Genomic DNA, 13,797 nt, shown 5'->3' with positions numbered 1-13,797 from the left:
TAACATCCGAGGGCTTCCCGTAAAGTTTCCAGTAGCTAATTTTTTAGAAGTTGACTACCTCTTTCTTCTTCCTAATCTGCCTCCGTCTGGAAGCACCACAGCAGCCTGGCCCCATGGAGGATGCTGATAGTATTTGAAATACTGATGACATAACTTCAAGCATCACAATATGCAAGCCAACCCAGTCTGACAAACCAATGAGACGAGTGGTAAAAAAGATGCTCCACTTATTGGCCAATTAAAAAAAAAATTTGCTCACTTATTATGTTTCTAACTCTATTAGACATTTTATAGCATACATGTATGAGACTGCACATAATGACTGTCTGCAGAGTACATTTCAAAGAGAGGCATATGAGCAAGCATATCTGTGTGAAGGTTGTAAGTCAAATCATGGTTGACCCTGAAGTACAAATTTATTGCCAAGTCTTAGTTGCTTGTTAACTTGAATTAATAGTGCATGAGCAACTACAGTCAGACTTCATCTTACACATGCAAAATGAAATGGAGAATTGAGAAAATTATCTTTATGTGGGCAGGACAATTAAGACAAAATGTCTTCAGTTCACCTGGATTATGCAGCTGCTGGCTGTATTGAAGGCTGCAACAGGAAGTCAGAATAAAACACCTTTCTTTCTAAATATGTTACGTGTTGATTGGCAAGGTGCTGGGTAGGCAGCAGTCAAGGTCAAAGTTCTTGCAGAGAAAGAGCCCAGCCATAGAGCATCCAATCAAGCTTGCCAAAAATTAGAAAGACTTGGTCAGGAATTAAGTTCCTAGATATTTCTCGAGCCCAGTGAGAAATGTATAACAAAAGTTTACCCTTTAGGGGAACCAAATACAAGGATCTACATGTGACCTCCTCCCTGGGGAATGGACAACAGAAAAGGGGGTGAAGGGAGACGCCGGATAGGGCAAGATATGGCAAAATAATAATTTATAAATTATCAAGGGCCCATGAGGGAGCGGGGAGGGGGGAGAGAAGGGAAAAAAGAGGACTTGATGCAAAGGCTTAAGTGGAGAGCAAATGCTTTGAAAATTATTAGGGAAAAGAATGTACAGATGTGCTTTATACAATTGATGTATGTATATGTATGGATTGTGATAAGAGTTCTATGAGTCCCTAATAAAATGTTAAAAAATTAAATTAACATTAAAAAGTTTACCCTTTTATCCACTTTGTAAGAGGACAATTAAGTAACATTCATTATATTTACCATGTTGTGATACCAACATGACAATCCATCCCTCCACCGCCCACCCCCCACCACCGCCCCCATTCTTATCCCAATTCCAGATGGTTACAATTACAAAAGATTTGGAAGGAAATTATTTAGGTCAACTAGCGACTATCATTTCAATATGGAAACTCTCTTCCTCTTAAAATTTAGCTTGGTACTGCTGGAAAAACCTGGATGTAGAGACCCAGGTTCCATTTCCATGGTGCCTTTTCTTGGTCACAGGTTGCCTTGCAAGCTACTCAATTGCTCTGAGCTGCTCTATAGTCATAGATAAAATGGAATCCTAAGATCTGCTTTATAAAATGATTTAGATAATTAAATAAGATAATGTTTGTTACATGTCTGGCACATAGACACCTAACTTGGTTTTTCTGCCTTTTCTCTTAAATATAGGTAGCATAGATCCAGAGGAAAAAAATAGTCACTACTGAGCCTATCCTGACTCACAGTGCCTCTAGGTGTCTCAGCGTACAGTGATGCCCCTTTGAGTTTTCAATGCTGAGATTTTAGAAGTAGTCACCAAAACTTTCTTCCAAGGGGCCTCTGGGTAGACTCAAACCTCCAATATTTTGCTTAGCAGCCAGGCACTTTAATCACTTGTGCCACCCAGGGACCAGAGCCAGGGCAGGATCTGAATAAGCATTTGTCAAAGAAATTACAAAATAAATTATAAGACACTGACGCTGGATATTATTCCCAAATGGGAGCTACAGATGTATGTGGCATAGTAGTAACTCCAGCTTTCTGGATGGGGCACTCTCAACGCCAGTTTGGGTGGAATTGGGAACTGTGACCGACTTGGTTCTCTTCTGCTATTCTCTTCCCTCTTTTCTCGGCTCCCCCCACCCCAACTGCTACAGAGTGCTGGTCTATAACTTGCTCACTCAAGGACATAACATCGAAGGTCCCCAAATCCTGGGTCCTTGTTTTCACCTGTGCCAGAGGTACAGGTGAGGGTTATGGACAGTCATGCTGGGTCCCAAATATCAGTCTACCTCTACTCCATTGACAGGTTGAACCAGACTAACTTCTGATCCCAAATACGGTTTGTGACCCAGTCATTTTATCTCTCTGTCTATGTGTGTGTGTCTCTCTCCCTCCCTCCATTTTAATCTCTATGTTTAGGAATAGTTTAGTGAGAATCAACTCATCAACTCACATATGAAAGTTGTGTGTGGGGGCCTCCACTCAAGTACTCCCTCAATGCAAGAATACTTTCTTCTATTAAATTGGCATTCTATGATGCTCACCTTCCCGACACAACCTCTGAAGACAAAGTGGGTGAACAACTACATGTGGTGAAGAAAGCTGATGGTGCCCAGCTATCAAAAGAGATAGCGTCTGGGGTCTTAAAAGCTTGAGGGTAAACAAGCAGCCATCTAGCTCAGAAGCAACAAAGCCTAAATGGAAGAAGCACACCAGCCTGTGCGATCACGAGGTGTCAAAGGGATCAGGTATAAGGCATCGTCAGAACAAAAAAAAAATCTTACCATAGAGAATGAGGGGAGGAGTACAGAGTGGAGACCCAAGGCCCATTTGTCGGCCACTGGAAATCCCCTTGCAGAGGGATCTAGGGGAGGAGACAAGCTAGTCAAGGTGCGATATAGCACCAATGAAAAATACAACTTTCCTCGAGTTCCTAAATGCTTCCTCCCCCTCTTCTCCTACCACCACTATCGTGATCCGAATTCTACCTTGCAAGTCTAGCTAGACCAGAGGATGTACACTGGTGCAGATAGGAGCAGGAAACACAAGGAATCCAGGGTGGATGATACCTTCAGGACAAGTGGTGTGAGTGGTGATACTGGGAGGGCAAAGGGAGAGTGGGTTGGAAGGAGGGAACCGATTACAATGATCTACATGTGACCTCCTCCCTGGGGGACAGACAACAGAAAAGGGGGTGAAGGGAGACGTTGGACAGGGCAAGATATGACAAAATAATAATTTATAAATTATCAAGGGCTCATGAGGGATGGGGGATCAGGGAGGGAGGGGAAAAAATGAGGACCTGATACCAGGGACTTTAGTGGAGAGCAAATGTTTTGAGAATGATGAGGGTAATGAGTGTACAGATTGTGTTTTACCCAATTGACGTATGTATGGATTGTGATAAGAATTGTATGAGCCCCTAATAAAACGATTTAAAAAGAAAAGAAAGTTGGGTGTGTATATGTTTATTCATTTACTTATTTAGAAACAATGGCATGCTTTCTTTCTATTGGACACATTCTGTCCTTGAGCACAACATGTGGCCTTCTAAGAGGGAAAGAGGAATGACTGAGCCTCCTCAGAGAAGCATCCATTTGAAGAAACACAATTTCGGCTAGGGTATAAAATAGAGCTACATTGAACCTCAACTCTTACAGTCATGGGGATCCCTCATGTTACAGTTGTTTTTTGAAATAGTATCATGATGAAAGCCCCCAAACCAAACCCACTATTATTTTCAACAACTGATAATATTTTTGGTCATTTGAGATTTAAATCATATTGGATGATAAGAATATATATATATACGTTTTCCTGTTGGGACATTATCCTTTTTGCTGGGACAATCAGGAAAAAGTTGTGGACTCACTGGCATCTTCTGGAAAGTGTTGTCTGTATGCATCAGCCTTTGCATGTTGCAGCACCTCAGGCTAGTCAGTCTGTGACCACCAGCCTTTCAACTTGGTGGCTTCTACTCTGGCCTCTGGGGTCTCCACAGAGTCCCCGAGTGGCACAAACAGGTATTCTTCCCCCAGCAAAAAGGTTGGTGATTCAAACCGCCCAGAGGGGCCTCAGCAGAGGTCTGGGGATCTGCTACTGAAAGATCATCACATGGGGTCACTCTCCGTCAGAATGGAATGAATGGCAACTAGGAACAGCTTCGGGGCTTCCAGAAATCAGTTTCAGGAGTGTCTGTCACACGTGGGATAAAGCACAACTGGAAGGTCAGAGATTGAGGCTAAATCGATTGAAAGGAGAAGGGTTGGGGTTGGAACGAGGCCATGAATTGGGGCCATCTGGCTGGGTGTTCACCACTATGGCCAGGCCACCGTGACAACAAGGAAAACCTTCCTTAAAAGTCTCTGTGTCCCAGCCCTGACTTTCTTCCTTTAAAAACAATAACAAAACGACATAGTTTGTGCCTTTTTTATCTTCTCTGTGCGTGCTCAGTCTCCATCACTTATGATTTCGTCTGTCTCGGGCATTAATTACAGATTTTAAAAGTAAAGGGCTTGGAATGCTCATGCGAGACTTATTTGGGCATTGGGAATGTTGATATATTCTTCCAATGGCTTATCTGTTAGTGTTTTGTTTAATGCAGTTCCCAATTATTTACATCATAAATTTTGACTGAATTCGTTCATCTGGCTTGTGGGAAACTGAGAACTGGGAAGAGGGTGTTTGGGGACAAGCTTTCTACCCTCAGATGTAGTGCACTACGCTCATACCAGGCAACTTCTAGCAGAGGTAGGCCTTCACACTCATGAGTGGGAGATGAATGCCAGTCCCAATCTCCTAACTCAAGGTTAGTTGTGGCCTACAACGTCAATAATAACAATGCCAATGTTAAGGTGCTGCTTGCAAGAACATAGTTGCTAGCCTTGAAGGTTATCAGCTTGAAGGCTATCTGCCTGAAGGTTGTGTGCCAGCAAGAGCAGTCAGACCACGGTCCCCTAAGTAGGGCCCACTCCCTTCTGATAAGGATCATAGATTGTTCTCCTGAAGAAGAGCTCAGGGACACTTGAACTCCCTGAAGGTCAAGTCAGCTCGGACATGACCAAGGTTAGGCTACCATCTTAACTCTGGAACCTGCCCATCTTGTTAGTATGTACCTTCCTGTCACGTGTATGCCTCTAGTACATCCCCTTCCTGTTACATATATGTATGACATGGCTTGCATGCCCGAGATTATATAAAATTGTGAAAGAATACATTTGCTCTCTCTTTGATTCCCATTGTCATGGAAGAGGTGAGCCCTTGAATGCCTTGTCTGATGTTTCTTTAATTTACCCTTCAGTTACACAATCCCCTCTTAGAAACATACATTTGGGAGGCTGGTGCCCCACACTGGCTATACAGTGGCAGGCTGAATGTCTGTTGCTTCTAAGTCTGAAGGCAATGGTGTTGCTACTGTTGCTTCAGCGATGTGTGCTGGCAAGGTGAGAGGAAGAGGAGAAACATTTTACCTTGCCTCTGCTACACTGAACTCAATATGTCCTCCTCTGAAGCCCAACTACAGAGGGCTGGGAGTGACTCTAAATGGCAACCAAGATCTGACAGTAGCAGGAGGTATTGTTTTGCAGGCCACCTCCGGCCTAAAAAACCAATTATAATACTATATGATCAACTTAAAACTAGTTGAGTGTCACTCTCTGTTTCATTTTTCTCCTCTACTATACTAGTGTATTGAGAGGACACGTGTCGTGTGTGTGTATTTGAGAGAGTGTGTGTTGTAGAGTCCATTATAACATATGGCAGCTTCATGTGTGTACAGCAGAACTGTGCTCAGTGTGGTTGTCGAAAGTTAATTTTCCAGAAGTAACTTGTTTTTGTTGTCAGGTGCTGTGAAGCTGGTTCAGATTCATAGCAATCTTAGGTAAAACACAACGAAACACTGCCTAGTCTGGCACCATCTGCACAATTGCTATTATACTTGAGCCCATTATTGGAGTCACGGTGTTAATCCATCTTATCAAGTTGTCTTCCACTTTTTTTTGTCTCCCACTTTTTTGTGGCCCTTCTATTGTACCAAGTTTGATATCCTTTCTCAGGGATTGATCTCTCTTGACGACATGGAGCCTCACCATCCTTGGTTCTAAGGTGCATTCTGTACTTCTTCTAAAACAGGTTTGGCTGTCCTCTTGGCAGCGCACAGTACTTCCAATATCCCTCACCAGCACCACCACTCAAATGGCCAGACTGTTTTTCTGAGACGACTCTGCGGAGAGTCGAACTCCCAATCTTTCCAACAGGGAATAGAGGAAAAGATACTATATACATACATCCCTGGAGTGAGATCCAGCAACAATGGAAGGGGCCACACCTAATCCAGGGCTACATAAAGCAGCCAACTAAATAAGAGGGCAAAAGTAAGAAAGAGAGAAAAGCCATGGGTGAGGTGGGGAGCAGGCCACTAATCCACCCAAGGGGAGGGTATTGTTTATATCTCCACAGGAGAAGGAGAGAGAGATCAGGCTTCAATCCAATATGCCAAGGCATGAATACAACATACCGGCATGTTAGCGAGAACCAATAGAGAGGTCTACGGGGCCGACTCCAATTCCAACGATGTGGACACCCCCCTCCCCGCCACCTCAGAAGAATGCACTTCAGAGGACAGCACTGAGGCTACAGTTTGGGGAGAGGGGCGAATCGCAGTAGAGGACACGGGAGAAACGAAAAGGGATGGAGAGGGAGGAGAGGGCATCCTGCCCCAAGCCCCAAGGACGATGTTCCTGCTCAGAGCAGACAACGCACAGGGAGGACTGTAGGGCCGGCCCCACAATGGGGCATGGGGTCCCTCACTGAAGCGTGGCGCTGCGGGGAGAGCACTGGATACAGTGCGGGAATAGTGCCCGGTCTGCCCCCTCACGCTGGGCGAGGCACTGAGGCACGCAGCACAGCAGCAGGGGAGCAGACTGATGAAGCCCCGGGGAATACCAAAAATAGACTTGGGAGACAGAGTGTGGCACCCCATCAGACTCCATTGGAAAACATTCCTAAAGGAAAACAAACAGACCTTGAACTATTTATAGGCTTGTCCATTTTTGTCAGTGGGTTTCTTTTTGTTATTTTGTGTTTTTTTTTTTTGCTGTTGTTGTTATTGTTTTGTTGGCTTATTTGGTTTTGTTGGCTTTGACTGCTTTTTGCACTTATTAATGTATCGGCATGTCTCTCTAGAGAAGAGGCGGGATAAACATTTGGAAATGAAAAGAACGGGATCCATGGTTGGGGACGGGTGGGGAGGATACGGGAGAAGGGGAGGTAGAAGAAAGGAAGGGGAAGGGAGACCAACCCAGGGACAAGGGAACAACAAGTGAACTAAAATCCATGGAAGGAAGGTCAGAGGATGCCTAATGAGACTCAATCAAGGGCAATGTAGCAGGGAGGAATTACTAAACCCAAATGAAACTGAACATGCTGGTAGGACAAGAGAGAAGTAAAAAGGAAATAGAGGAAAGAACCAGGAGGCAAAGGACTGTTATAGAGGCCTAAATACAGGCATGTACATATGTATATCTATCTATCTATCATCTATCTATCTATAATGAGAAGGGAATAGAACTATGTACTCATATCTATATGTTAAGAATTAAGGTTGCAGATGGACATTGGGCCTCGACTCAAGTACTCCCTTAACACAAGAACACTTTGTTCTAACATTCCGGCATAAAAGATATAGCATCTGGGGTCTTAAAGTTTCGAAGATAAACTAGCAGCCATCTAGCCTAGAAGCAACAAAATCCACATGGAAGAAGCACACCAGCCTGTGTGATCATGAGGTATCGACAGGATCAGGTATCAGGCATCTAAGAACTAGAATAAAACCATACCCAAGATGAATGGGGCGGGGTGGGTGTGTGTGGCATGGAGACCCAATGCCCATCTGTAGACAATTGGACATCCCTTCACAGAGGGACCACAGGGGAAAAATGAGCCAGTCAAGGAGCAGTAGAGCACTGATGAAGCACACAACTTTCCTCTAGTTCTTTGGTGCTTCCTTTCCCCCACTATCATGACCTCAATTCTACCTTACAAATCAGATTAGACCAGAACATGCACACTAGGAATCCAGGAAAGATATATCCCTCAGGGCCAACAAAGAAAGTAGAGATACCAGGAGGAATAGGGGAGGATGGAGGGAGAATGGCGGAACTGATCACAAGGATCAACCTAGAACCCCCTTCCTGGGGATGAATAATGGAAAAGTGGGTGAAGGGCGATAGAGTATGATGTAAGATAGGGAAAAATAATCTATAACTTATCAAGGGTTTGTGAGGGAAGATGGGTAGGGGAGGGAGGGGGAAGAAATGGGGGAAAGATATCAGGAGCTCAAGTGGGAAGAGACTGCTCTGAAAATGATGATGGCAGCATATGTACAAATGTACTTGACACACTGGAGTAATGTATGGATTGTGATAAGAGATGCAAGACCCTCCCCCAATAAAAGTATTAAAAAAAAAAGTATGTCAATGTTTGTGTTAGTCTGGATTGACTACAGAAACAAATCCAGAGACACTCATATGTGTAAGAGAGCTTTATATCAAAGAGTAATTGAATATTAAGAAAACATCCCAGCCCAATCCAGATCAAGTCCATATATTCGGTATTAGCCCATATGTCTAATACTAGTCCATAAATTCCTCTTCAGATTCATGCACCATATGCAATGTTAAATGCACGAAGATCACAGGTCACTGGGTGAAAAATCTTGTGGATCCAGTGGTGGTAGGGAGAATTTCGAGGGATCTGGCTGCCATCAGCATGGCTCCATGTTGCTTGTCAACAGGAATGTCAAGCAGAGTGTGTCCCGCCTCCAGGGAGGAAGGCAAGAGTTCCCAGAATCCGCACAGAGTCATCATTGGCTATGACCTGATTGACAGGCTAGACTCCACCCTTTTGCTCAAGCTGACAGGAGGTTGTGTAACAGCCACAGTGTTTCTTTCACCCTTTTGCTCAAGCTGACAGGAGGTTGTGTAACGGCCACAGTGTTTCTTTGTGGTCCTTTCCTAAAGATTTCCAAATCTCAAGTTGGTACTAAAGCACAGAACTGTAAACGTTTATGCAGTTTTTACCTCAGTGCATCTGTGGAAATCTTGAGAATCACATCAACATAAAGTTGCTCATATTTTTCTGTAGGGACAGTGTCATAATTGGGGATTGAGATACAGACTAAGGATTTGGAGTAACATAAATCATAAATATCACCAACATGCCACCATAAATGCAATGTCATAACTGCGATAAACCTTTGTGATCACTTAACATTTGAAGATTATGTTGTAAGTTAAAAAGGCTGTCAGTTTTAGTACTGCAAGAGACTTTAGGGATTATCTTGTCCATCCTACAGTTTGGAGATAAGAAAATTGAAATCAAAGAAGATTAAGTGATTTGCTTAATTTAGTTAGGAACCAAGCCAGGACTGTGTCTCCATTTCCCTCCTCTCCTGAGTCTTTCCTCTGCAACACGCTACAAAGTAAAGATGAAAATGCTGATTGGAAAAAGTGAAAAGATGCATATATAAGACTATCATTGTGAACAAAGAACAGTATTTTGATTAAGTCATTAATTTGACATCGATTTAATAATTCCTGTATCCTCCCTAGAATTTAGGGGAGTATTCTGAAGGACAGAACACTTCCTTTTTCTCCTTCATAAACTTTTCTAAACAACTATGCAGGAGTCCTGGTGTCTCATTGGGTTAAACTTTGGGCTGCTAGGTACATGGACAGTGTGTGGTGGTTCCATAATCAGTTGTCAACTTGAGACTATTAAGAGTGAAGGGGTGGAGTTTAGCTTGTCAATCCAGTTGCAGTTTGTTGATCTCATCTGGAGGCGCTAAGGAGATAAATAGTTCACTGGAGGTGGGGCACACACTCACTCCCTGCAAGACATTCCTGTTAAGAAGCCATATGGAGCTATGCTGATGGCAGCCAGACTTGGAGCTGGAGGAGCCATGTGGAGACCCACGCCAGTGCTATGATGCTTCCACCACCACTGGATCCACAAGACTTTCCACCCACTGGCCTGAGATCTTCCTGCACTCGGCGTCGTTGCATATGTTGCGTGAGCTTGAGGATGAATTTACAAACTGGTACTGGACGTATGGGCTAATATCAGACTTACGGACTTGATCTGCCCTGGGCTGGGATCTTTTCTTAATGCACAGTTACTCTATATGAAGCTCTTTCCTATACACATGAGTATCTGTGAATTTGCTTCTCTAGTCCACCCAGACTAACACCCAGTGGTTCATACCTACCAGGTGCTCTGTAAGAAAAATGTGGCTGGTTACAGTCCCAGAAACCAGAGCAGTTCTACTCTGCCCCGTGTGGTCATAATGAGGTGGAATCCATTACATGGCTGGGGAGATAGGAAATCAATTATGTTGTTGTTAGTTGCCAGTGAGTTAGCACGAGGGTCACGTTGAACCCATAGACAAAGGAAATAAACATCGCCAAGTTCTTTACCAGGCCCATGACTGGTTGTTCATAGGACAATATGCCAGTATACATACAGTTTACACTAACTGTTTTTCTGAAAATATTTACAGACCTCACTTGATAGTCTGTCTTAGTCTGGAAGCTTAGTGCTGAAATTTTTTTTTTTTTTAGCATAAAAGCAACATACAAGTCACTACTTATCAACGAGTGGTGGCTACTCGTGAGACACTTTGGTCAAAAATCAAAACCAAGTCTCTAGCACAGAAGGCAAGAATTCTACCCTCAAACCACCAATCTCTCCGTAAGCAGGTATAAAAACAATTCATTGCTATAGAGTTGACTCTGCTTCATAGCAACACTATGGGACAAGGTAAAACCTGCCCCTGTGGGTTTTCAAGACTGCAACTCTTCATAGGAGTAGAAAACCTCATCTTTGTACCAAGGAGAGTCTGGTAGCTTCAAACTTCTGACCTTGAGGATAGTAGCCCAAAGAGTAACTCACAATGGTACCAGGGCTCCTTTGTGTCTGATAGGTGCCTTTAAATCCATTCTGACCCTGGTCATACTTCTTCAAGATCCGTTTGTTCTTTTAGCAGTCCATGGTACTTTCAATATTCTTCTCCAGCACCACAATTCAAATGCATCCATATTTCTTTGGTTTTCCTTATTCATTGTCCAACTTTCAAAAGCACATGAAATATTTGAAAATGCCATAGGTTGGGTCTGGGGCATCTTAGTCCTCAAAGTAATACCTTTGCTTTTCAGTACACTAAAGAGGACTTGTGCAGCAGAGTTCCCTAATGCAACTCTCCTTTTGAACTCCTGGTTGCTTCTTCCATGGGCCTTGATTGTAGATGCAAGCAAGACAAAACCTTTGACAACTTCCATCTTTTCTCCATGTATCATGATGTTACCTATTGATCCAGTTGTGAGGATTTTGGTCTTCTTGACATTGAGTTGTAATCCAGAGTGAAGGCTGTAATCCTTGATCTTCATCAGCAAGTGCTTCAAGACCTCTTCAATTTCAGCAAGGATAAAACAGATAGGTAATCAACCTTCTTCCAATTCTGAGGCTGCATTCTTCTTTGTGTAATCCAGCATCTCTGATGATTTGCTCTACAGACAGCTTGGATATGTACAGTGAGAGGTTACAACCCTGTCACACACCTTTCGTGATTTTATGCTGTGCTATACTCCCTTGTTCTTTTCCCACACTCTTTTTTTAACTGAAAATTGATGTATTTTTAAATAAAATATTTTAAATTTATTATAAAATAATTTACATGATAACATATGAATATTCAATTTATTATAAAAACAATTGTAAATGATATATACAAACAATACTATTTGGTTTACTTATATATTTGCATATAAATAAACATCTAGAAATTTATGTATTCGGGGTTTTTTAATTTCTTTTTTTAAATCATTTTATTAGGGGCTCATACAACTCTTATCAAAATCCATACATACAGAAAATAAAGTATTTTTATTTTTATAATCATTTTACTGGGAGCTCTTCCAGACATCATAACATTGCGTAGTTCAAGCACATCAAGCTGTATTGTACAATTGCTACCACAGTTTCAAACTACTCTTTCCTTTTGCACTCCTTCACATCAGCTCCCCTTGGTCCCCTCCCTCTCCCCCCTAACTCCCCAGGACCCCCTATCTATCTATCTATCTATCTATCTATCTATCTATCTATCTATCTATCTATCTATCTATCTATCTATCTATCTATCTATCTATCTATCTATCATCTATTTATTTACTTACTATCTATCTCCTTTCACAGACAGTTCTGAGGTTCACGCCCCTTGAGAGGGGTTATGCAGTCATCCAAGCTTCCAGCTCCCCTTCCGCCCCACTCTTCCCATACTCTCAGGGCTGTCATTCTGATGTGTGGGATTGGAAGGGGATTTGAGGGTGGGCACTTTGACCACCTTGCTGCCATCAGCTAAGGATGTCCTTGCATACTGACTCAGCTCCCGCTCAATATCCACAGCCAAGAGAAGACAAACGCACTGCTCCGCTCTCGGGCCTGCTCCGGACCTCTGGACCGCTGACCTCCGGGCCCCGGTCTGCTCTGGATCCCCAGCTAGCAGGCGCATTCTCTCATCTCGCCAATCTTCAGTTCCGTACTGTCTGCCATCTTCTGTCGTCAGTGCAAGAACGCTGGACCTCACCTCCATACGGCCTTATTTTGACAGAAACCAGACCCGGTTTGTTGCTTCACACCAGGTGGAGAGATCGCTCTCTGGTGCCCTGGGCGCACCGCCCACACTAAGTCTTGATAAACGTCCAACTTCCTCAGGAGCACTATGACCTGATCTGGAATTCCCATTCTTCTCAAGGTTATCCACAGTTTGCTATGATCCACGCGGGTGAATGCCTCAGCACAGTGTAGCAGCACCTTAATCCCCTGCAAAACACCTGACTCCCAGTGAGAGGGTTCTAACTCATAGCAACTTAACTACGGTTTCCTAGGCGGTCAATCTCTGCAGAAGCAGACTACACTCTCACCCAGAAACTGCATTTCCAACCGTACCACAGGACTCCTGGAAGCAACTAGAGGCTCTTCTAGGAAGACCCAGGTGCAAACAGTTTAGACTTTGCTGGTCTAATTGTCTCTATTGCAACTACTCAACTCTGCAATTGTCATGCAAAAAGTAGCTAAAGGCAATATGCAAATGATGCGTGGGGGCTGTTTTCTAGTAAAACTTTACAGACACTGAAATTAGAATTTCATGTAATTTAACATTTTTTTCTCTTGTCACCAATTATTATTCCTCTTGCTTTTTTTTTTTAAACATCAAAAAATATTTTTTTTAAGTGTTCTTAGCCTAGGGTTCCTACAACAGATGGGAAGTAAAGATGTGGCCGCAGAATTGCCAACTCTTGCTTGGGTGGGGGGACCCTGGTGCTGCCGCCACAGGTGAGCGGAACCATTACGTCTTCTGTGGCGCCAAGCCAGCGTGCTCTTCAGGGTGACAAAGAGGAGGCTAGCTGTGCCTGTTCGGTACAGGAGAGGGGCAGTGAACCAGAGCAGGGCCCTCAAGGCGATGGTTGACAATGTGGCTGCAACCATGAACCCCGCATAGGAACAATGGTGAGGATGACACAGGACCTTGTACTGTTTTGTTGTCTGGTGTATAGGGTTGTTATGGGTTAGAACTCACTCATACCATCTAAAAACAACATTCGTGCCTGTCAAGATTTACAGCCTCGGGTCACTAGAAAGTAGCTTGGAGGCAGTGGTAGTTTAATGGAAGTGAAAAAGAGTGGAGTTTTCAAGGTAGAAAACATATGTTGACATTTTGTTCATGCTCTGAGATTGTTAAGTTTTCTGTGTCTTGAGCTGACCAATAAATGCAGGCGATTCTATCCAGTTAAGTGAT

The sequence above is a fragment of the Tenrec ecaudatus genome, chromosome 9 (genome assembly GCF_050624435.1).
Source record: "Tenrec ecaudatus isolate mTenEca1 chromosome 9, mTenEca1.hap1, whole genome shotgun sequence".
In the NCBI taxonomy this organism is placed as follows: domain Eukaryota; kingdom Metazoa; phylum Chordata; class Mammalia; order Afrosoricida; family Tenrecidae; genus Tenrec; species Tenrec ecaudatus.
Note: the sequence above shows the minus strand (reverse complement) of the source record.